At 39.7% G+C, this 25,570-nt stretch overlaps 1 long non-coding RNA gene across 4 annotated transcripts in view; it reads right to left on the minus strand.

The window, feature by feature from the left end:
• Positions 1-3,851: 3,851 nt before the first annotated feature.
• The window catches only part of LOC102154692, a 160,221-nt gene continuing 138,502 nt past the window's right edge, over positions 3,852-25,570 (minus strand). For 2 of the 4 annotated variants that reach the window (XR_005366080.1, XR_005366079.1), the window contains exon 11: positions 21,974-23,811. This is a non-coding gene — a long non-coding RNA (uncharacterized LOC102154692). Of the gene's footprint in view, positions 5,511-21,973; positions 25,538-25,570 lie in introns of those variants that run through there. The other 2 variants (XR_005366082.1, XR_005366076.1) reach the window with 2 other exon arrangements.

The following is a 25,570-nucleotide window of genomic DNA, read 5'->3' on the forward strand; positions in this document are numbered from 1 at the left end:
ATAGTACAAGAACTTAGTGGGAACTCTAAAGCTGTACAAGCTCTTTCCGCGTCTAGTAAAGGTCAAATTTGTAACTTGTTTTAAGAATCAAGCAGAGCCACAATTTCTCAAGGTGTGGCCCCTGGACTGGCTACATCCAAATGAAGCACTTGCTGAAAATATCAGCTCAACCCTGCCCACGCGGGATCTAATGACACACCGGAAACACCATTTCCCCGTGATGGGTAATTCCTTTGTACACTAAACTTTGCATTCCAAACGTTGGTGGACCCACCATTCAGGAAAGGAGAGGGCTTAGCATCTCAAGCCTGTGAGCCTAGAATCACAAGATTCACACAATCCAATTCAATTCAGTTGAGGCGGAAATTATACAGTGACTTTTGAATAGATGTTAAGTCAGTCTCTCACTTCCTGATTAAGGAAGCTTTGACCTAGCTGGCGAGTGCTTTGTTAACACAGGTTTATGTTACCATGTATCTGCCAGAGTGTCACTAAAATTCGTCAGACCAAAGACTAGTAAATTGGTTCTCTCTTTGTTTGATGTAACTAGGAAACATGCTTTACTACAGAAGTTGCAAAACTTTGTTATGTTTGGCTGATGCTAGGGTTTCATAAAAAAATTTGCATGCATGCCTTTCTGGGCATGCTGCGCCCAGCCAGGCCACAGACTTCGTCACTTCCTATTACCTTTCACCAGGCTGTTGGACACACGTAGGCATAACTCTACTCAGGATGGCATCCCAAATCCAACCATTTCTTACCAGCCTAGCCCAAGCCATTATTACCTCTTACCTAATTACTGCTATAATGTAATTATTGACCTTTGCTCTATATTCTCCACCCATGGGCCAGATCATCCTTTAAAAACAGCTCATGACCCTCTCATGGCTTCCCATCTCATTGGACTAAAATCCAATATTCTTCCCATAGGATTCAGTGATGCTATTTACAAAATATGTATATAGCTCCCTGCTTACTGGACACATGGTGCAATTGTACTCCTACCCACAGATGTCCATTCTCCCCCAGCACCCCTGGATGTGGCTGTTTGACTAGATCTGGCCAATGACTGATTTGTGTAAGTGATGTGTCACTTCCTCGCTGGGACATACATTAATTGCTGATAGGAGACCCTTTGGAGATTTTATTTTCCCCTGCCATGAGGATGGGCAATTCCTGAGAGTGGCTACTCTGGCCCCCTGCCTCCCAGGGTGAGGCTGACATACTACAGAGCCTCCATGCTACCTGTGGTAGATGTGGTATGAGAAAGAAAAAAAAAAAAATCTCTAGTGTCTTCAGCCACTGAGGTTTGGGGGCTATTTGTTATCCCACCATGATCTTGCATATCCTCACTACTATTCACTTTATCTCTAAAGCCCAATAAGATCTAACCTCCAGGGACCTCTCCGGGCCCTTGCCTCACCTCTTTCCCCCTTTCCCATCCTGTTCTGTTACACTCACCATCCTAGAGGAGAGCAGCTTTATTTCCAACTTGGCATCTATGCACTGTTCAAAATGCTTTATGACTACATCTTCATGTGCCGCCTTACTTTATCCAGATCTTTGCTCAAATGTTTCCTTCTTAGAGAGGATGTCTCCAACTATGTGTCTAAAGTAGCATATTTTATTACCTTCTTTATATGTCCCTTTTTAGTTTTCTTTGTACCTCCCATAGTTTTTCTTTATCATTTTACATCCTGTCTCTAAAGCTAAAATGTAAATTCCTTGAGGGCAGGGATGTGATTTTGTTCGCAGATGCTTTCCCAGCACCTTGAACAGCCTGGGGTAGAGGATTACTAAACATAAATATTTGTTGAATGACAGGCGGCTGGGTGGCTCAGTTGGTTAAGCATCTGCCTTTTGTTCAGGTCATGACCGGGGTCCTGGGATGGAGCCTCGCGTCCGGCTCCCTGCTCAGCGGGGAGTCTGCCTCTCCCTCTGTCCCTTACCCTGCTCATGCTTTCTCTCTCTCTCTCTCTCTCTCTCTCTCGCTCTCAAAATAAATGAATAAAATCTTTCAAAAAATATTTGTTGAATGAATGAATTTATTTGAGCATATCACCTAACCATCTGTGTTCTCATCTGAAAGTATGAATGAACAGAGCTCTTGACCTACCGCATAAGGTTATGTTACACTTTTAGAAGTATCCAGCATAATGTGCATTACGGTCTCACCACAATGACAGGTTAATTCGCTGAATTGTTCCTGTCTCAGGTGTCAAGAAGAAACATCCTAACAATAAATGATGCATCTGAGACCAATGGGTTTGGCTTCTTTGGTTCCTTGGGTATTTTACAGCCTCACTCTTGTGCCTTATGTTGAAATAATTTCAGAACGAACTCTGAGAACCAGCGGGCACCATAATGCTGCCCATGACGTTGAAATCCTTCCTTCTTCTCAAAGGAGGATCCGTTTATCATTTATCTTGAAAGCACCAGCAGAGTTTTGCTTTGTCATACAAAGTTTATTGATTCTTTTATAGCAGACTTGTTTGAAAATTAATTTGGAATTTAAGCAATGACCTCTTTGAGAAATAGTGAACATTTAATTTTTTATGCTGAGCTTTCTGAACATTTAGTAATGGGGTATGAGTCACACTGAAATAGAAGCTTCATTTTCCACTCTGAATACACAATACAATTTTACCTATAAAAGACAGCACATCTCAGTAAACTCTGGAAATATAAATTTATAATTTCCCTCTTCTTAGAGTTGGCCATACAATACAATTACCATAAGAAGATTGCTTTAAACATGCAATTATAAATATGGCATGATTCTATAAATTATCTGTAATTTATTTATAAATCTTCTGCTGGGGCTAATGTTTAACACATGCACATATTTTTTTTTATTCCCTTTCCCTTCAGTTCTGTCGTATCATTAGATAAATATACTTAATGAGGGTTTATTATGGAAATAAAATAATCTAAACAGCATTGTATGGTCTACTGTATTATGAAAGAGTTATTTTAAAAGCCTATTAAAGTCCCTGCTTGGGCTTGTCCAAGTTTGTGTGAGTGAGGAGTGATAACCTAGAAGAAAATTCTTATTTTGATTATTCAATCAAATACATTATCTTGTATTATTCAATCAAATCAGCTCTTTTCTCCTTTGGCTACTCCTTGTCTAGAAGTCACAGTCAGATAAAACTATAAGTCAGAAGAATAATTTCTTCTTCATGACACTACCTGAGGTATTAAAAAAGACCAGGTGGTGAGTCAACTTCTTCATGCGCTAGAAAAGCAGAAGAAAAACATGCTGCTCCTTATCTAAAAGATTGCTTTGAGGGCTAAGCATCAGGTTTTTTTTGTTGTTGTTGTTTTTTAAATAAATGTGTTAAGAATCTGTAGCTTGTATACGTCACAGGCAATCCTGATGTGGTCCTGCAGTCAGAGAGATACTTTAGCCTTATTGACAAAAGGGCAGTTCAATGTTGATTCATAAAATTGGATTTCTGGGGCACCTGAGTGGCTCAGTCCATTAGGTGCCCCACTCTTGATTTTGGCTCAGGTCATGATCTTAGGGTCATGAGATTGAGCCCTGTGGCGGACTCCATGCCCAGCGGTGAGTCTGCTTGAGATTCTCCCTCCCTCTCCCTCTGCCCCTCTCTCTGCTCTCTCTCTCTCTCTTTAAAATCAATCAATCAATCTATCTATCTATCCATCTTTTTAAAAAATGGGATTCCTCCAACAAATGAGGCACGGCAGACTTTTTATGACATTTTTATATTATAGATAGGACTGGCATGCTTAATCCCAATTTGATGTAATTCACCCACCTTACAAGCTTTCCAAATAAAACAAGCAAGCATCAGTCAAACTAATCCCCATGACTTGAGTTTGGGGATCCTATCCTAATCATCTCTGAATCCTTAGCATCTAAGTATACCCTTCACCTACCAGCTACTTATTAAGATACTGTACACAAAATGACATACAAGTGACCTATCCCCAAAAAGGCATTAAGGCAAAGATGGAGGGGAACTCAAAAAAATTCTACTGGGATCCCACACTCTCAGTATGTATCTCCATATGTAGATAAAGATGGTCAGAGACAATGGAGCAGGCAATGTTGGAGATGTTTCAGCTTTATTACAACACAGATGATACCAATATGTGTCTAATTCGCAAGGCAGGTGACTGTATTTTTTCCCATTACTTTTACATAGTCTTTTAAGGACAACCTAGGGCAATGGTTTTCAAGAAAGCCTTCTTCTCCCTTTGAAAACAAGTTTTTCAAGCAAAGGCTACATCAAGTCCTCTGAAATAAAATCTTACTCAAAATGTCAACAGCCTCAGCATATAAAAAAAGTACAGATGAAAGACCCACTCTGCCGGTTTCACCTTACTCACCATGTATGGTATTCCCCATGGCCATGTCCAAGTTCTTTACAGAGAACTTCAGGGCTTCTACTTAGAGAAGGAATGGCTACCTCTCGATTGTTGCACCCAACAGATGTGTGTTTGTGTGTGTGTGTGGGGGGGTATGTATCTCGATGTTGCATCCACTAAACAGATAAAGCAATAAACACTGTATTCTATATTAATATTAAATTCGATATGAGTGTTTATCCAATTATTTTGTTCGTTGAATTATTTGTCCAGATCTATACAGGTAGACCCCTCTTAAACTGGTTGGTAAGGACAAATAAAAAAGATAGGACCCATAATCTGGTTCCATATTGTGACTGTGGAAAACAAGGAGTGATAGATTTTTTCCTCTATTGGACATATTTTCAGAATTATGCATGGGGATTTATGTGACTACCCCATGCCATTTATAACAGCGCTACAAATAACAAGGATTACGCTCATTAGCAAACATTGCTAATTTTCTAAAGGAGATGCTAGGCAGTCATGGCAGAAATGAAGGTCTCTTTTAGACAGAAGAGACAAACCTGGAAATGGGAATCCATATCTTGGTCCTGTGACTGTTTAGTGTAGTGTTTCACGAGCGGGAGAGGGAGGGAGGGAGGGAGAGAGAGATGATGCTTTGTATAATATCTCACGAGCACCACAAAGAAATGTGATGTTCATCTTAACCAGACACAGCTATGATTTTGCCATTTTTCTGTTTCTCAGAAATATTCATCAGAGCTGAAAAAGTTTCCACTCTAAGAAACTAGGGCCACATGTGACAAAGGAGAAGAGGGAACAAATAGTTATCTTAAAAAAAAAAAAATCTTTTCTCTCTACCACTAACTTTGGACAAATAACTGACATGAAGGAGAGACAGCTTTTTATAAGGAATTAAAACTTAGTTGTCAAGTTGCCCTCGATTTTCCTCAGTCCCCATCTTACCCCAATCTTCTCATCTGTAGAGCTCGTGGTGTGCCTGCTGTTGTTTCTCTTAAGGATAATTTTTGCTTCTAAATACTGAGAAAGAATAATCAGGTGCTCGAGGAGTGGTGTCTCGGCTCGGCTCCCCGCACGTGACTGCTTTCTGTCTGGGGCTTTGTCCTGGTGCCTCCAGAGCAGACTTCCTGGGCTTTCTTTGTTGTCCTCGCCTGATAAATAAACAGCACAAAATTACTGAACTTATTATGGTAATTGAGAGAAGGAGACGGAATGCTGAGCCTGCCCCCCTCTCTGTTACCAGGCCACTGCCAAAGTTGGCGAAACCTGGGCTAACCCTCAGAGGCTGGTGTCATGTTGCCCCCCCCCACTGCCTGGACCCCCCCCTTCCCTCCCACAGGCCCCCCCAACCCTCCTCGATGATTGTTTTCTGCCCATCTTGAGCTGGGTGTCAGTTCATTTAGATTTACATCAAGTAGTAAATTAAAATAATCACTCAGCAAACACTCTGAGCTCAGTTTTCCCTTTCAGTCAGGAGTTGTGCGAGCTGCTTGAAGCATTCAAGCAGAAAATATTGCTGTCTAGATATTTGTCCTCTGGGTGATAAAGGAGGCATTGTCTTGGGACCCACTCAGGCCTCGGAGCCGATCGTCGCCGTGCATCACAGCTGTGAAGTGCGCTTTGTTATGTGTCTGAGGACTCGGGTTCAGGACCTTGTTTCTCTTGAAATACCAGACTGATCAGAGCTGCATATGTTCGGGGGAAAGCAGGGGTCGGTGGTTCTCTGTCCACATTTTTACTAGATTATTCTTGGACAGAACTCTGGGAAAATACCCTGCAGCCTAAACCATCCCAGGAGTTTTGCTTTGTTTTAATTCATTTTCTTTCTCTTTCTTGCATCTTTCTTTTTCTCCTCCCCCCCCCCAACCCTCCTCCTTCATATTCTGCATTGTTACAGTCCTAGAAAATGCTGGAATTTATCTGCATGAGTCTGAAACAAAGGCTTACGGCACTGCTTTGAACCCAGTGCCATAATGTACCAAGTTATAAACCTGTTTCTTTGTGCTCTCATTACAGTACATCTATCTGCCCGTTTAGAAATCAAAATGCAGAGTTCAGTCACCTAGGGTGAAATATAGGGTGGGCTAAAGAGATTTTTTCTTTTTTTTTTTTTTTTTTACCATTTGTAAATGATCAATGGAACCGTGAAACAAAACAGGGAGTTGATGGGGGTGAAAGAATCTTAGAGTTGTTGCTCTGAATGAAAATTCTTTTTACAAAGGATAAAAATTATCCTTTATAAATTTCTAAGCCATCACATTTTTCTCACAGCTTTTTTGTGTAGGTATGTTATTGCTAATACTGTTTGAAGGAGTAAAATATTTGTCGCTCTAAGTAGTCAGGGAAAAACATCAAATGATAAAGAGCGTGGTGGTATTCATTCAGGCATCCGAATGAAAATCAAAATTTTTAGTCAATTATCTGATTTTTTTCCCCCAAATAGTTCCACATGCTTGGCTAATTGACTGCTGCTATCAAGTTTTGGCCAGATATATCATATTATGTTTGTATCTAAGCCGAGGTATCTATAGTAAATGGGATACTTGATACCTTCCCTATGTCTATGCGATGGCAAATATACACCTTCAATGATAAAATTCCCTATTGGGACATGGAAGTGAAAGAACTATAATTAGCAAAAACTCACCATGAAAGAAATAGGATAGGCACGTATGTATTTACACACCCATGCATATGGTCACACGCAACTTCCTTATGAAGGAATGATGTCATATTCTGGAATTAAAATACATTCCCTTCTGAGGTGTTCTCAGTCAGGGGCGATGGAAGCTGTGGGACCCCCACTGTGGTCGCACCACGGCAGCTGCAAAGCTCACCCTTGGACCATAGGAATCTTTCCAGTACAGGTGTCCCTGCAAGAATGAGAGGTGTCATTGCACTAGCAATGCTAAGCCCTCAGGTTATGCCAAGGCTGTTGAAGTAGAATCGCCAGACAGCAAAATCATAGATCGATCCTAGTCATCTACATATTATAGTTTGTGATGTTTTTTGTGTCTTGGTGAGTAGCTGTTTAGTTCAGAATTAAAAGTTGAAGGAACGAAACCAGGGTATTTGGTCTGATTTGCTTGGGCTCCAGGGTCAGATAGCCTTTTTTGATTCTCTGTTCTACCAATGATGGCTGAGTAACCTTGAGCAAGTTACCTAACCACTCTGGGCCTCAGTTTCTCCAGTGATACGATGGGCATATTATCAACACGTACATCATTAGATTGTTAAAATTATTTCGTGAATAATGCACATTAAATGCTTAGAATGGTATCTGGCAGGTAGCAGACATGCAGCAAATATTTTATAAACAATGAAGAAATAAAAATAATGGTCCCCACAAGTATAAAAGTAATCCTGAATCCAGGAAATGCAACTCATGTTGGGATGAGATGTGTCCTAGGTTTCCTAAGGTTGATGTATGCGCCAAGATGAAGTTGTTCTGAATTAGAATCTCGTTTCAGCCATTTACTAATTGTGTGCACGAGCAAATTATTTAACTGCTCTAGGTCTTATTTTCTATGTAATAAGATAATAACTGTCTCACAGAATTACTGTGAATATGAAAATAGAAGGTGCACGTAATTGGCTTAGTATAGCACGTGGGCAACAGGGCTGCCCTTAACGTATGCAGGATCCCAGGCCAAACAAACAAAACCAAAAATAACAACAACAAGAAAAATCTTTCCATATAACTGTTTAAATATGATTACAAAATTCAGGGGCCAGTCATTGACAATTTAGAAAAAGGGGTCGAGAAGAAAACTTAGGCATCTTCTTCTTGTGCAATCACTGTGTATTATAATCTTTCAGTGTCCAAGCACTGTCTCTTCCTGTTCAGGTACAAAGATCTTCTATTCATAGTTTTTTTTTCTTGTATATTTTAATTTTAAAAATATTAACGTTTCTGACTACAACCACAACTCCCATCATGAGAAAAGATAGCAGTGCTGTTTGTTATTGCTTATAATGCCAAGACTCTTCAGAACGTGTATGCAGTTCCCTGGTACCATTTTCTTAAAAGACTTTTATTTATTTTAGAGAAAGAGAGAGCACAGTTTGGAGGAAGGACAGAGGGAGAAGGAGAGAAGAAGACTCCCCACTGAGCTCAGAGCCCGAGAGAGAGAGAGAGAGAGAGAGAGAGAGAGAGAGAGAGAGAGAGAACAGAGCCAGACACGGGGTTGAAGCAGGGCTCAAAGCAGGCCTCGATCTCATGACCCTGAGATCATGACCTGAGCTGAAATCAAGAGTAGGATGCTTAACTGACAGCCACCCAGGTGCACCCCCCCACCCCCATACCATTTTTTAAATTCTATTTACAACATTACTTGTTGTAATGTTGTTAACTCATCATCCACTGTACTGGCTTCCAATAATTCTCTCAAAAATTGTTTTTGTGCCTCGTTGACGAAAAGCATGAATGTAAGTCTTGTCCAGAGTATGCAAGATAATGTGAAGAATAACTTCTTACCTGATCACGTTAAGTTACAGTGCGGAATTCTAGTGGACGTGTAGAGCAATGTATCTACCAACTGCACTTTCTCTTGAACTAATTAGGCTAAAGCCGTTACATTCCTTGAATGTGATCTCTTTCACTGTTGTCTGCACCCCTGTCTTCCACACACATCCACCAGCAGGGAAGATAAAGGACAAGAGGCCGAACAAGAAGAATGGTCCCTTTTACATAAGAAATATCTGTCCTTGGATCAGCCTGGCTTAAACCTACCTGGACTAGTATGATGTAAACATAGCAATTAATCAATGAATCAGAAAATTAATGGAAAGGACCTATTGGCATTTTGGAGAAATGATCTTGGAAGCCTTTAGAGGAGATAGTTGTGGCCACCTGGAAATATGTCTGACACATGGCACAGAGCCTGTGGAAAGAAAGGGATAAATTCTTTGAATGCCAACAATAATGGACACACTGGGTAAATGACATCTGCAGTTGTACTCACCATCCTTAGGTATCATAGGCTGAAGGTGTCACTGTGGATGGATGAGAGTTAAACACATGGGCCACATATGTCGCTCAAGTCAAAGGTTGGCAGAAGACTATAGTAGGTAGCTTAGAGTCCTAAACTCCTCCTATGTCTGACTTTAGAGCCATACCATTCTGACCTGACATCTCAAAAGAAATGTTGCACTTCCTCAGCAGGGGAAGTCCAGTCTCCTGGATTTGGCTGGCTGTGTATCCCCAGGACAGCCCAGGATGACCGCATAGGCTTAATTAAACCCCAGAGCTCCTGGTGTATCTGGTTGACCCCATAATTGTAGGGAATGTCTTGTTATCTCAAAGGAGAGAAACAGGTCAGGACTCAAAAGGATCCCAATTGGGGCTCAGGTAGACCTGCTAACACAGCCAGAGAGAGACAAAAATTGAGGAAGCCTCCCTATGGCTGCAATGGGATTTTCTTTTTGGGTAAGGAAGGTGAAGGAGTGAAAAAGATGCACATAGAGGCAGAGCAAATGAAAGAGAGAGGAATACACATGGCAAATAGTTGAAGAAAATACAAGCAGTGGGGTTATTGGCTTGCGTTGGAGCTGTTGGGGGCACTGAAGTAGACACAGATAGAGACTAAAGGTGAAATGGGAAAGTTAAGAGCTTTGGGTAAAAACTCTATAATTTTAGGGGCTTATTTTATGGTAGGCTATGGGCAATGGCGACGCGATTCCAGGTTTGGAGGGAAAAGAGTAGATCATTGAAAGATTTTCAAGCAAGTGATCTGTGTTTTAGAAAAGTTCCTGGTAGAACTTTAAGGGTTGGATGAGAATGAGAGAGGCCCTAGAGAAGAAGAAGCAGAGGGGAGGGGATAACCGAAGATTCTTACAGAGACATCAGCAGACTTCGAGAACTAACTGGATGGACACTCGAGAAGTAGATGGGCCGCATGGTGTTAGAGCATCTCTGAGATTTAGTCATTCAATTTTATTGACTGGTGTGTCCCCAAGCACTAAGTGCTGTGAAAGAAATAACAGGAGAAAGAGCAGGTCTGGTGGCGGTGGGCTGTCAGCAGGGAGGATCATCTGTATGTCAAATATGCAGACGGCCAGGCCCCTCTCTGCAGGAATGGATGCTAGAGCCCAGAGATCTCTGTTTTTAACAGGACCCCAGGTAACACCTGTCATCGGGGAAATTTGGGAAATACTGTGTGAGATAATACATTTGATTCTGGTTGGGTGGAAATAATCTAATCTATACGGATAGACCTTACAAGTGAGTCCATCTAGGGGATGCTACTACCTTTATGTGGACGTCCGAAGCAAAAGGATGTTAGAAGGAGATTTGCCGAGCTACTCTCTGGGGGAAAAAACCAACAAAAGGAGCTAAAACAGTAAGAAATAACCACCCTGGAGAGCACCTCTCTGGATTTGAGAAATGGAACTAGAAGCCTCTGCCAATAGAAACGTCTCATTCGTTGATTGAACGATTGACTCAGCCTCCCATCCCGATCCAGCCTCGGACTTTAGCATTGATTGCGTGGCCCAGACTCTCATTCTCTGATGGCAGGGCACTGCCTGCCCTGAAGGCCGCGCAAGGCCTAGCTGCTGGAAAGCCAATACCAGTGAAGGCAAAGGATCTTCTGATCGCAGGATGGGGGGGGGGGGGGGGGGAGAGAGAGAGAGAGAGGGAGAGGGAGAGAGGGAGAGAGAGTGGTTTATGCTTACTGCGATGCTTTTTGTCTCCATCGGGACCATAAAACAGAGAGAATTTGCTTTTGGTGCAGCCTTTAACCGGGATGCTTGTGTTATCCGCGGAACCCCCCAGCCCTCTGATCCACAGCCTACACACACCATCCCATGCAAGCTAGAACCCTGAGTATCTGGATTGTTCCTGGTCTCTACAGCTAAGACTCAGCTTTCTCTGAGTGCCATTTAGCTTTTCTCTCCCCGAGGCAACGCTGTTTTAACCTGACTACTTGAAAAAAAAAAAAAAATCTGACTACTTGATACCCGTCAAAGTCTTGGTGCATTGTTATGGCTGGTGCTTTACCTGACTCAGGTAGTATGCACTTTCACGGAAGATGTTGGCAGAGGTTCTGCCTTACACTAAAAGAGAGGCTTCAATTAGGGGATTTTAGGTGAGAACGGATGCTTTGTTTAGGTGGAGAGAAACTAACTAGGACAAGCAGAGGATGAGTAAGATTTAGGGAACAGTACTCTTTAGAATTAAAATTTTAAATTTTTAATTATAAACTCCAAATATCAATGTAGGCAATAACAACTTCTTTATTGGACCATTTAGGACTTTTAAATGAGATAACATATATAAAGTCCCAGCTGTTGGATTTGGAATATAATAAATATTAGGTTTTTTTTCCTTATACCCTCATCTCCATCTGAGTGGATATGGGTTGCTCTGTGACCATTTGCTGTGTATTTTTTCCAAGTTATTCAGCTAATAATTCTATTTAATTCCAAAGAGATAAGGATGTCAAGAAGGAACTGAGTGCCAAACCTTAGAGCTGGGGATTATATATATATATATATCATATCATATTACATATATACAATCTCATTTAAATTTTGGCAAACAGTCCTATAAAAAGTTATAAAAATAAAGAAAAGCAGTTGCTTTATCGTATAATTAAGGTAGGGATTCTGGAACAGTCATCTTCAGGAGAACACCATGTTGTTCCTATGATAATTAAGTTGCTTAGTGCCTTTAGAAACAATAAGCCTGGCTTGACTTCAATTTTGATATCTACAGAAGCTTTAAAAATGTGGGATCTTGCACCTCACTGGCACCTGGGCGTACCAGATTGGCACCCCTATTTTGCCAAGCACTTTCGATACATCATACTCCACATGAAATAAATATATTGTGAATAAAATGTTCAAGTTGTAGAGCATGGATACTCTGATATTGCTGTGGTTGCTCAGATGCCTTTTCCCTCCTCAACTTTCTGTTTCTCAGGGGTGTTCTGAGTAGTGGAGGGTTGTCAAAGAAAATGGTGTGCTGGTGGAATAAAGTTAAGCTACCATGCTTTCCTATTCAACACCAACTCAAAGGAAATGCATATGCTATGCATTGGAAATGCTGTCAACAGTGTTCTGGCCGGGCTTAGGTACTCAAATCACTAACCTTGCCAAGGAATAAGTTTGTGAACCTCCTTTTCAGAGGTTCTGTCTCTGATATTTCAGAACCATTCAATTATAATTCTGATGCTTCCTTTTATGTGGCAGTCATGGGTTGTCAGCAAAGATAGAATTAAGAGAGGCACGTGAAGTGTGCTACGGCGCCTCATGCCTAAGGATCTCTATTTCTTTTGTTCATGGTGACAAATGACAGCCTTAAAGATATTTGTCCTGATTCCTCACTGTCCCTATGCAGGTAAAAACTTCCATTGAAGTCAAACAAGCTTCATTGAAGTTAATGGGAAGTAATGCCCTTGAAGGGAAGGAAGACTAGGGTGATTAATTTTAATTAGCCAAACATAAACAAGCATGTGTCTACAAGTAGTGACAGGAAAGTGGTTGTTTGTAACTCATAACTTAGCTTTAGGGGTCTAGGTATGGCAATTTTTGTAGAGAATCAAATAGAACTATTTCAACCCAGAAATCTAAGAATGTCCATAAGGAATAAAATTCATTCTTCATAGGTTTATCTCAAGATAAACCTCAAAACATTAATTCAGCATATAGCAATTAAAATATTAGCACATGCCAAACACTTTTCAGGCCTTGGGGATAGACAGATGAGTACAACTAGCTATCCACGTAGAGCTCATTTTCAGGCTGTGTAGTAATTTTGGTACAAGTCATTCATTGGCGTCTCCATCATTAATTTATTCATTTATTGATTCATTCAGGAAATACTTAGCAAACACCTTCTGAGTTTTTTATGTACCATTCTTATAACAGGAATGTGCAACGTACTCTTGGAACCGAGTGGAATGAGAATGTGACTTGGCATAGAAGGGTGAGTTCTAATCATCGAAGGCTTCACAGAGAGAGTACCACCTGAGCTCAGTTCACCAAGAATAATATTTAGGCTAAGAAAAAAAGAGAAAGATGTAGGAGGTAGAAACTATATACGGAGAGGTATAGAAGCACAGAAATTCAGAGCATGTTCAGAAAAAAAAATGTGAACTTCTGTAGGCTCTAGTGTAAGGTTCAGTGAGATAGAGCAGCCCTCAGGCCAAATCCAGATCATCAACTATTTTTGTACAGGCAGCAAGCTAAGAATGTTTTTTAAAATTTTACACAGTTGGAAAAAAATCAAAAGGCCTATTGTGTCACATGTGAAAATCATACGAAATACAAATTTCAGTTTCTATGAATAAAGTTTTATTGTAACACAGTAACGTCCATGTATTTACATACTGTCTATGGCTGCCTTTACGCTGCACGGTAGAGTTGGAAGGTACCAACAGAGCATGTATGGACCAAATGGCCTAAAATACTTACTATCTGGCCCTTTCCTGAAAATGTTTACTAACACCTACCCTAGTGTATAAGGTGTTGGTACGTTGAGACCAAATTGTGTGTGTGACCAATCGAATATCATCTGAATGAATTTGGACTTTGTCTTGTGGGAACTGGTGAATACAAAAGTTTAAGTGCTTATTTTTATGTTATAAAATAGTTTTATGACACAGGGCACCTGGTTGGCTCAGTGAGTTAAGTGTCCAACTCTTGGTTTCAGCTCGGGTCATGATCTCAGGGTCCTGGGATTGAGCACCGCATCCATTCCACACTCAGCCCAGAGTCTGAGATTCTCTCTCTCTCTCTCTCTCCCTCAGTCCTCCAGCTTATGCTCTCTCCCTTTCATTTCTCTCTCTGTAATACATAAATTATTTTTGAAAATAAAACAAAACAGTTTTTTGATAAATTTAGCATTCATTAGGCTGATAAAAACCTTCCATTCAGAGATGAATGTGGCCACATGACCCCAGAACAAAACGGTTCCTAAAGATCATTAACAGGTAGTTCAGATGTGTCTCAGGGCCTATAGGTCAAAGGAAAGAAAATAAGAATGTTATGTTTAGAAAGTCCCCTAAGTAACTATTTGGCAGAGACAGTTTCCTGAGGAAGAAAAGTCAAACATATACCTAGTTTTTGGCATAATGACGAAAGAGACTGAAAAAAAAAAAATCATTTGATTTAAGCCATTGTTTACAATATTTGTGAACAGGAAGAAATCGTTCTTTAACTCTCAAAAAAAAATCTCAGGTCATTTTCATCGTAACAGTTATACACATGAAAGAAAATGCATAATGAAATCATGTTTTTTTTAAATTAATTTAAATTTAAGCCGTGTTTGTAGACACAGAAATAGTACAAATATATGTAAACTGTATTCAATCTTCTGAATAATCTTCTGGTATATGTGGTTTCAGGGACTTCAAAAAACTGTAGGGAACTAAATGTTCATGGCAAGAAGGCAAAGAAGTCAACTGATTATAATGCCAAGGAACAATTTTGACTGAACTGCTTAATAAATGAACTGATTTGCATTTTACTTGTGTGACTTCTTGTCTTTCGAATTAAAAAAGAAAAGCCAAAGCAAACAAGTTTAGTTTAAAAGGTAACCAGAAAGAAACAAGTTGGTTAACCATGTACGATGTCATTTTTAGACCTAACTGACTGATTTCTTTTAACGGCTGGTTCCTTGAAGATAATGATATGTCTTCAGATAAGCCAAGAAAAGAAAGGACAGGTTGGAAATTCACCTGTACCACACCCTCTGTCTGGGTTCTAATCCTAAACTCTTCACTTACCTTTTACCCAGATAAACTCTAAAACTGGTTCAGAGGCCACTTAGAGAATAGGTCCAATTATACTAATCGTTTGCAAAGCAAGGAAAAGTTGATAGCTTGTTCCTAACAGCTTAGGAGATATCTGGAAAATAAAGGATGAATAAAATCTTGGCAGTAGACCAATAAATTGGTGATATCATCAAAGCTAATCATGCCACAGGAGCCCTCACGCACAGAATTAAAAACAACTACTGAAATACAATACTCTGGGTTTCTGTTCAGCAAACTCTGCTGAATCCAGCTTAAAACCACATTCAGTGACTCCTCTAACATTTTGACTGAGGGGTGATCTGGAGGTCAGCTTTGAGGTCATGAGTAGGGCAATGTGATGAAACTTCCATTTCATTGTCAACCATGCATTTGAATGCAGTTCTTTTTTATAGGCAGAGTTAGAGCAAAAGGCCAGTAGGGATACCCTCACTTGTCAATTACTGCATGTTTTATGTCTTGAGTCATTGGCCCTAGAACCTGAAGAACTCTTTCCCTCTGTTTATTTGTTAAGAATTGACCCCAGATCCTTAGTCTAACCCCTAAACATGCAGGAAATTTCAAGGTTACTATTTTTCTTATAATTATGATTACTATTCCCGGTGTCGTGCTGTTTACATATTGCTTTTAACATTTTTATTACCATCACTTCTAATCTCATTTGATTTTTCATAATAGTCCTGTATTGGTATTTCCATTAGACACATGAAAACACACTTGGTCATTTATCTTATTTTATTTTTATTTTATGTAGTCTTCACACCCAGTCTGGAGCCCAGCAAAAGGCTTGAACTCACAACCCTGAGATCAAGACCTGAGCTGAGATCAAGAGTCAGACATTTAAGCAACTGACCCACCCAAGTGCTCCTAGGTCATTTATTTTAAAGCCCATAAGTCAGATGTTTTATCTATCTTAATACAGGACTTTTTTGAAAATTAAAAAACAACAACTATTCTTCTTAATTATATATCTCCCCTTACTATATATCCTATAGCCAAATAAAAGAGATTTTGTCAGGTCATTCCCGTATCTAATCATCTTACTCCTAGCTGAACATTTAGGCAAAGATAAACTAATAATAGATTGATTGGTAAATAGGAAACTTGGCCAAGAGAAATTTATATAGTTTATAACTAGTCAGATGAATTACAGATAATACAGGATTAGGAACCTGAATCAAACATCAAATTAGAACTCAACAAACATCCATCAGGAACTTTTTATGGACACGGCATTATGGTAGGCACTGAAAGACTAACAATAAATAAGATGTTGCTTTTATCTTCAAGATATTTTACAAATGCATTGAAAGAAATGTATTAATCTATTGAAACTCATATAGAATTTTTTCACTGAGCCTCCATCTAATTCAAGCATTTTCAAGAAAAGAAGTTAAAAAGACTACTAAATTTAAAGTTGAACACAGCCTACATGATAATTATGATGAATATGTAATTACAATATTCTTTGATTTAAACCTTAACTGAAAAGTTTGCATGTGTACAAACCACCTGAGACTTGATCATAGAAAACCCATGGAACCCCATAAAGAGTTCTAAACATCATTTTCACGAAAAAATTAGAACTATATGGTAGAAGGAGAACTAGTTTTTCAGTCAGAATACTTAGATACAATGCTGACTCTGCCATGAACTAGTTTGATCTTTGATCGTGGTCAAGTTACTTCATCTTTAAAATGGTGATGGAATTGGGGTAGATACTGAACTAAGGCTTCCTACACCTCAAATCTCCATTGCTTAACTAAAACATGGTCCTAATGAATATTTACTAAAGAATCATAAAGTCTTGCCTTGGTTCCTAAGAAGACTAATAGGGATTTTCAACTTTGCTCAGCTTAATTCTTTGTTGGAGGCAAAACGGCAGTGGAATATCAGCAAGAGCTCTAACCCTTGGAGCTGGAAGGAGTCTTTATCTCAATTGCTTTTAAATGGTGTTAGGCATGCCCATCCAGAGGAACCAAGGTGAAGGATCTTGTGCGGATTGACTGTTGGGGCTCTGACTGATAATTCCTACTGTGATACACTTCAATGCCAGCCTACAACAAAAAGCTGGGATTGGATTTAGAGCCAATGTAGGCTCTAAATGGAGTTTTACTGTGAAACAAAACACCTGTCTTTCATCCCAAGCTAAATTGACAAGCAATAATTTAGTTGTCTAAACTGAGAGCTTTCAGGATTCTAAACTGCATAATGTCAAAAGACAATGTATAAAGTTGCATTTGGAAGGTTCAAAGGTAGAATGCCATGTAGGCAAACATATTAAATGACTGGTCTTTCCCCCTCTCTCTCTCTCTAGTTCTTTCTTCTGTTCCCTCTCTTTGCCTTTGCTACTTTTTCTTTGTGTTTGGGGGTGGGGGAGGTGGGTGGGGCATGGTGTAGGGGGTTGAGACTAGCTTTGGAAATTGGATGGGTGTGTAACAAAGAGGATCATAAATCTAAAAAACCATTTTCCTCTTGTACTTTCCACTAGGTGAGCATTTCCTATGATCAGCTAAACTAATCAGAGATTAAATGGAAGAAAAACAATAATAATTGGGCCCTTCGAACAAAACATTGGGTGAGATTGCTAAGTTGCTACACTATCTCCCTACATAAATGTGAAGTAATATAGCCTGGATTTTTGTCGTAACTTTTTCCGCACAAATTATGCTGATTCCTCTATCTTCCATTTCAGTTGTGTTTGTTGCAATCTGGGTACTTGGCATCAGAGCGTCCAAATTTAGACCCCTACACTTGACTAAGTTTCACACTTCTCCCTCAAGAATTTTGGGATAAATTGTAAAAATAATCATGGCCTTTGTTTCCCACAAGTTAAGACCACATATAGACACACACTGGGCATTTCTTTTTCTCTTTCTTTTATTTTGCAGGTTCACATGCTGTCTCTTCTTCTGTTCACTTTTCCAGTAGAGCAAAGGAAGGAAGCAGGGTTGTTTAGCAAAATGAAACAGATGCTACAAAAGTAGCCAGTTAGTTGTCTGCAGAAATATCTGATTGGACTCTGCCAGCTGTCAATTAGCATTTCCGTGTTTTCTTGATGAAGTGGTATTTACTTTTCCGGACTGCCATTGGCTGAGATGTTTAGTGTAATGAATGCTAAACTGAGCCTAGATCATTTTTTAAATCGTAGCTTGGGGCTTAACAGCCCTTTAAATGAATTGTATAAACAAGATAGCTGTTAATTCTCAATCAATGTATCATTAATCATCAAATAGTATTAAAAAAGAACTGTCTTTAAAAAGCTCAATAAACTCTATTAAAGTTACCAAATTACCCATTCAGGGGTTATTTTCTCATTTAGAATATGTCAAGATTTTAACAGAATTGTATTTGAAGATATATATATTTTTGTGGCCTAGTAACTGAGATAGTATATATTTGTCTTCATAAATTAATATGGCCTCAAGAAATTAGTAACTATTATAGCCTTAAATCTAAAGCCATTAATAAAAATAGAAAATAGAACCCACAGTGAGTTCCAGGTGTCTTTAGATTGCTGATCTACTAGCAAGCATTGTACCAATTTCATGTTAGAAAATTAAATATGGGGAAATGAGAAAAATATGTGTAAGCCATTCTTCCCTGTAATATAAATGCAATAACTTAAAATTCATCTACAATTCCAGGGACTCAACCTTTGAGGAACAGCCTAATGATTCTAGCTTACCTCATCTTTTCCACTGAACTACAGTTCGGCTTCACTTATCATGGGATCCCAGCACAGTGCCTGGTATACAATAAGGAATAAATATTTATTTCATCAATGAATACGTGAAGATGAGGGATATAAAAGATTGTCAAAGTAAATGACATTTATTAACTTTTTCCCCCTCATCATTAAGCTGTATGCTTTATACCTATTATCTCACGTAACCCTAGTAATGACTTTTTAAAAATTTATTTGAGACAGAGAGATACAGACAGAGAGGGAGCATGAGCAGGGGGAGAGGCAGAGGGAGAAGGAGAAACAGACTCCTTGCTCCATCTCAGGGTCTGGAGATCATGACCTAAGCCAAAGGCAGGTGCTTAACCATCTGAGCCACCCAAGTTCCCTAATAATGATTTTTTTAGATGAGTAGTATTGTTCTCATATGTAATATTTAATTTGATAATTATTTACATATGAATTTATATAAAAATAAATATTTAATATTACCCTTAAATTTAATTAATTTAATATAATCAATAATATATAATCATATTTGCTGTATCATGACCTCAATTCTAAGAAGTGAAATAAGGACAAAAACCTTACAGTGGCAGCTACTTTTCTGTAAGGCCAGTTTCTCTGGAGGAGCATTCTTCAGCCTCTTTTCTGAGGATATTATGATGCCTGGATGCCATACAAAGAAGTGAGTAACGAATTCAGCCTGCATTTTCCAGATGGAGGTAATAGTAGAAGTATGTTGGAGGATAAATGAGATTTTATCAGTTTGACAGAAATAGAAAGGACAGCATTTTAAGTTGAAGGAGAAGCAAGGAGAAGCCTTAGGTTTGTGGAAGTTGCTGGTACATGTGTGCAGCTGAGAGCATAAGATATTTGCATGTGTGGTTGGGTAGATGGAAGAATGTCGGCATCAGGAAATGAAGCTGGAAAGATATACTTGGACTGTTACATAAAGGATTTAGAGTGCTATGCTGAGGAATTTGCATTTTGTCATGTATGTAGAAAGCCAAGCAAAACTTCAGGAGGTATCAAGTCCCTGTTTTGGAAAGACTTGGCAGCACCATGGAGAATGGATCGGGGGAGAAAGGGAGCAGGGTTAAGTCCACTAGTTTGGAGGCCATTGCAGTCTTCCATTGAAGAAACAATGGAACCTGAACTACCACTCAGCGTGCATTGCGGTCACTCACTGTCCTTGCCCTGGCCAATAGCCCAACTCTCACCCTCCTGTTGGGAATGGAATTCCACATGGGCTTGTGCATCCACTTCTCAGTGAGGCCCCCACACCTCCAGATCAGGAATAAATCCTTACTCGTCTAAGGCAGTTGAGGAAAATCCACTTCATTCGCCAATGATTGGCTGAGGGGCATGCCACATGACACTGTCTGAACAACGGGACGTGAAGGGACTTTGCTGGAAGCTTTTGAAAAACGGTTCCTTCCTTTTCTGAAGAGATACTGGGCTGGACAGCTCCTTCCACTAGAGGTTTTCATGCTCCGACGCAATGTTGTAAACCTCGGCAAAACATCTGACCACGTGGGAGAGCAGAGAGAAAGAACCTGGGCTTTTTATGACAGTGTTGAACTGCTGAGTTAATTAATCCTTATTCTAACTATTGTAAGAGATAATAAATTTTCCTTTATCCAAGCTGGCACACCACTTAGCCTTTTCCTCCTCCTCCTGCTACTACTGCTACAAATGACACCATGTGTCTAGGAGTATTACCACGTGGCAAGCACCATCCAAGACAACAACTCCACAAGGTGGATTCCATTTTTATCTCTATTCTATGGATGAGGACATAAGCTCAGTAAGGCTAAGTAGTTTTCTGAATATCACATAGCTTTTGAGGAGTCGAGCTAGCCAGAGTTTGAATTTACCTTCCTACCCAGACTATAAACTTTAACCTCATTGCCTCTGAAGGTGGGATAGTAAAGGAAGGTAGGGTGGAATTTTGAAAAATGTATAAAGGTTCTATCTGTATCCATAAGCTTAGGAACTTGATATTTTGGATAACAGACAAGGAACCAGATATGGTTGCAAGCATTTTTTTTTTTAACTGAGTGACATGATAAATGCTGCTAAGATTAACTGAGGACTAAGAGCAGAGGTTCGGGGTTAAGAATTAGAAATGCCATGTAGCTGAGTTTGGGACCTGTTAAAAGAAGAGTGTCTGGAATATGTTCAACAGACGGTCAGGAATGCAAGACTGGGATTTTTTAGTTATTATTGCATTGCTTTGTCTGGGCTTAGTAAATGCTTGTGTAATAAAATCAATTGATAAATAAACCACCTGTGAATATGTATATACGCATGCTCTTTTCCTCTGCTTCCAACTTCTACCACCTAGCTCGGATAGATATATAATCAAACATTAATGGAACCAGGAGAGAGAATATAAAATATCTCCACTGAAGCATGCTTAGTATTACATATAACTAGCTAGTAAATAGCAGTGATGAAATCCTCTATTTTCTAAAGATTCATTGGCTGTATTTTTTATTCATTGGTTGTATGTTTCCAAATATGAACCCAAAGTCAAATACACGTCATAAATATCTTTATTCCTTTACGGGTATTTTTAGTTATCTCTCTAACAATTAGATCATCCCACAAGGTGGTTTTTCAAGTAGTTGGTGTATTTTTTTTTTCCCTGAAAGCATTTTACAGCAAGGGTCAACAGCCATATGATGCTTTTGGAATGACAACCAAGTGACAACACCCCACACTGATGCTTCTGTTGCGGTGCAGGTGTTTTAGGTGCCTGTGGCAGGGATGTCAGTGAGACAATCAAGCACTATGCTCTTGAACAGGCAAGTGTTTTCTTTCAGTGAGCTAATTTTTTTTTTTTTTGCAGTAATAGAGTTAAATGAAGGAGGGTGGGGAAGATAGCTTGTTTTAGCTGTGAGACACTTACCTATGTCTCAAAGGTCACAACACAGTGAGAATGAACCACTGATTAAAAAAAAAAAATTCCACGCATGGGGTGCCTGGGTGGCTCAGTCAACTAAGCGTCTGCTTTCAGTCATGATCCCGGGGTCCTGGGATTGAGGCCGCCCTCCTGCCTTTTCAGTGGGGAGGCTGCTTCTCCCTCTCCCCCTGCTCCTGTGCATGCTCTCTCTCTCTCAAAGAAATAAATAAAATCTTTAAAAGAAAAATTCCAGTCATCCGCTTTGACATTTATTCATTTATTCCAGGTATTTGCTTATTTGGGCACCATCTATTGATCATTCCCAGTGGGCCAGGCACTCTACCCATGTACATGTTTTTTTCCTGCCGGCAGACTAAAAACAACTTGAAGACATGGAATGTCTGTAGGTCAGTATTATGTCCCCGGAGCAGAGTCTAAAAGGCTCTCTGAGTTGATGTGAATTATGCTAGTCCTAAGGAGAAAGAGACACCAAAAGGAAAACTGATCCATAGGATTCAAATGTGGCAATGCACACAGTTTACATGGAAATGGCACCTCAGTGGAACAACCAAGTGATGGACTTGGTTTGCAAAGGTGTTCACAGTTCATTCAGCTCATCAGCAAAGAAGTGAAACACTCTACCCCAGGCTGGGCAGTCATTCCACTCGATTGTTTTAAAAACACCAAATAAGGGTATTTGCCACTTTTTGCAAAGTTTGAGTTATTCCACTTCACTTTAATGAAAGTCCTACCTTAGTACTTCCCCTGTTTGCTAACCAAAAGGAATCCAAAAAGGAGTTTTGCCTCAGTGCAAAAGGGCAAAAAGTTGGAAATAGCATGAGCATTTGTTCTGCAGTGAGTCATTATGGCAGCAGAGGGGCCCTCCAGGGGCAAGAGTGGCCCCTCCCAATCCCAGCTTCTGCCCCACCCCTACCCCACACTCAGCATCACCCGCATCAAGCCACCAAGCCCCTGTGGCTTTGCACTGTGTCTGTGCACATTTGTGCTATATCTCAGTTTACTTTGTGCATCCATTAGCAAGACGCATCCTAGGGTATCAGAAAAGTCTGAGAGAGGTTATTTTGGGGATCTGGGAATGCTCGGAAAGTTTTCCATATAAGTCAATGGTAATTATCTCTTTGCTTTATGCCATTTTAGCCTACCAAAGGATTCATCGGGGTACTCTGCTTTCAGGTAGTGTGACAAAATCTGTACCTTTTATGGTAATAAAAGACCTGGATTGGAACCCTGGCTGGGCCACTTTCCAGCTATATGTCTGTGGTTGGCCCAACTATTCTTTTAAAGTTTTTATTTCCTTGCTTTTAAAATATTTTTGATATAACTGTCACCTAGAGCGATATTTAAATTAGATAGTGAATATAAAATGCTAAGTGTGGCATTGGGTAAGGTAAGTGCTCAACTAAAGGTACTGCATGTAATTAATTCTTTTTCTCATCATACTGCATATGTAGTGCTTGATCAAGGGCTCTTGGTGGCAGTTTACTTTCTGTTTTACCTTAGATTTCACTGGCAGTTAGGTATTATCAGTGGTGTGGCTTTTCACCATTGCTTTTCAGCTATGACTCTATACAAGAGAGTACTCTGAGAAAAAAAAAGCTGAAAAATACTGATTACTAGAAGTAAACTCTAGGATTTTTTTTTTTTTTTTGGTGGATACCACCTTTGCTCTGTTCCACAGCTACAGGCAAGACTATGGGCCCAGCGTCTCAGTTAAGAATGTCTTTAGCTGCAAATAAATACACAAGCAAACAAAACCTACAAGCAGATTTAGGTAGTCTAAGTTCAGTGCAACAGCTTGAAACTGTCCTTATGAACACAGGTGTTTTATCTCTTTGCACTCCATCATCTTCTGTGTGCTGGTATTGGGACTTGTGTCCTATGGCTATTGCCTTATGATTATAAGATGGCTGCTGCAGCTCCAGGCTTTACTTCTGCTTTCCAGACGCAAGAATGGCAAGGTCTTGTCCTCTTGAAGCTTTGTATTTTTATTCCTGGAGTACTGTCCTCGTTGGCAGGTTTCTAATTATATCTTGAAGGCCAGAAGTGAGTCAGATATATGCCCATCTTTAGACCATTTTCTGGTTAAAATAATGAGATTTCAATTACTAACTTTGACCAAAAGGATAGGTAGGAGCCTCTAGAGGTTTTTACCCAAGATATGAACTCACAGGGAAGAAAAGCAGCAGATATCTATTGGGAAGGGAACAGGTCTTCTACACTTCAAATTCCTTGGGAGAGATTGTATTTGGTTTAAAATTGAGGATAATTGGAGCATTTACATTAAACACAGGATGACCTTGGGCAACTACTTAGAGCATTAGTTTCTCCTCATGTAGAATGGGAAAAATAAAATCAATCTGAGAGGTTTGAAAGCTCAGGGCCCAGTCCCTCCCTGGCTGATAGTCACCTCTCAATAAATGTTGGTTTCCTACTGTGAGATTTGGACCAAGTTTACTTTAAAACTCTAAAACTGGGGCACCTGGATGGCTCAGTGGTTGGGGATCTGCCTTTGGCTCAGGTTGTGATCCCAGGGCCCTGGAATCGAATCCCACATTGGTCTCCCTGCTTCGAGCCTGTTTCTCCCTCTGCCTCTCCTGTGTGTTTCTTCATCAGCAATATGGGCATGATAACATGATACGGTGAGGTGATTATTGGAAAGCATGCAACATAGCTTCAAAACTATAGAGCTCGAAGACTGGTGAGCATGATAATGGAAGATGTTAAGGATAATTATGTCGGCTGGTTAGTCTATTTGGGTGATGTTCTTTGACAGTCAAAAGAAAAATATTTTGGCTGAAAATAGCTCCACAACCTTGAAGCTTTATTCTTAAAGAGAAATTCTTTGGGGGCTTCTAAGGACCCTTGGTCATTGAGAATATTTCTTCATTCGATTCAAAAGTAGCACTGAAGGTTGGTGGTTCTTAATTTTATTAGCTGTTATCAGCTAAGACTTTAAAAGAGATGAGTGAGAGGTATCTGAGCCTTTTCTATAACTGTATTTACTGGTTTGGTAAGGTCAGAGAGAAAATACTATCTCCTCCTCCCACCTTCCTCTGCCTATAGATCTAAGAAAATTCATTTACAGGACTCCGGTTCTTGTCAAACAGACTCTCTCAAATCCAATTTTTCCCTTATGATTTTAAGAATTCGTTTCAGTAGGCCCAGCAGGACTGGCTTCTGCTTCAGGCGAGACAAGCCCACCTAGCCCAAGCTCACAGGTTAAGCTCTGGATGGCAAGCTCTGCCAAGGGTGAATTCAGCAAAGATGGAGAAACCTCTTGACCTCCTACAGGGCAGGGTGCCCTGAGTATTCTCTCCTCACACTCGTTTCCCTCCTTGTCTCCTATTTTCCTTTTCCTCACTGCCTAACAATTTTGACATTAAAAAAAAAATTCTAAATATAACCCCTTTTCATTCCTCTCTAGGAGACATGGTATCTTGCCTTCATGTGGGGGAGTCTCGGAAGCCTGGGAGTTTGGTAAAGAATTTCTCTAAGTAAAATCCAAGAATCAGGAAGGAACCTTTCAACTCTGAGACTTTTAAAATAGGAGGAAGCACCAAATAGTGTGGGGAAAGGAAAAATCTAGCAAGAAAATTAAAATGGTTGGGTTCTTTCTGTCGTCTTCTTCTTCTTCTCCTTTTTTTCAGCTGATGACTTCCTATTTTTTGATTCAGCCTTTGGATCTTGACATAATAGCTAATCATATACATGTTGTATTCTTCTCCTATTGTTAAAAACATTATCTTCCCAGTTTTGTACACATTGATGGAGTTTTCCTTCTTATGTAGTTCATTAATGATGCAACTGGATAAGAAAGAAATTACATATATTTGAAAT

This window comes from Canis lupus, chromosome 10 (assembly GCF_011100685.1).
Source record: "Canis lupus familiaris isolate Mischka breed German Shepherd chromosome 10, alternate assembly UU_Cfam_GSD_1.0, whole genome shotgun sequence".
Classification (NCBI taxonomy): domain Eukaryota; kingdom Metazoa; phylum Chordata; class Mammalia; order Carnivora; family Canidae; genus Canis; species Canis lupus.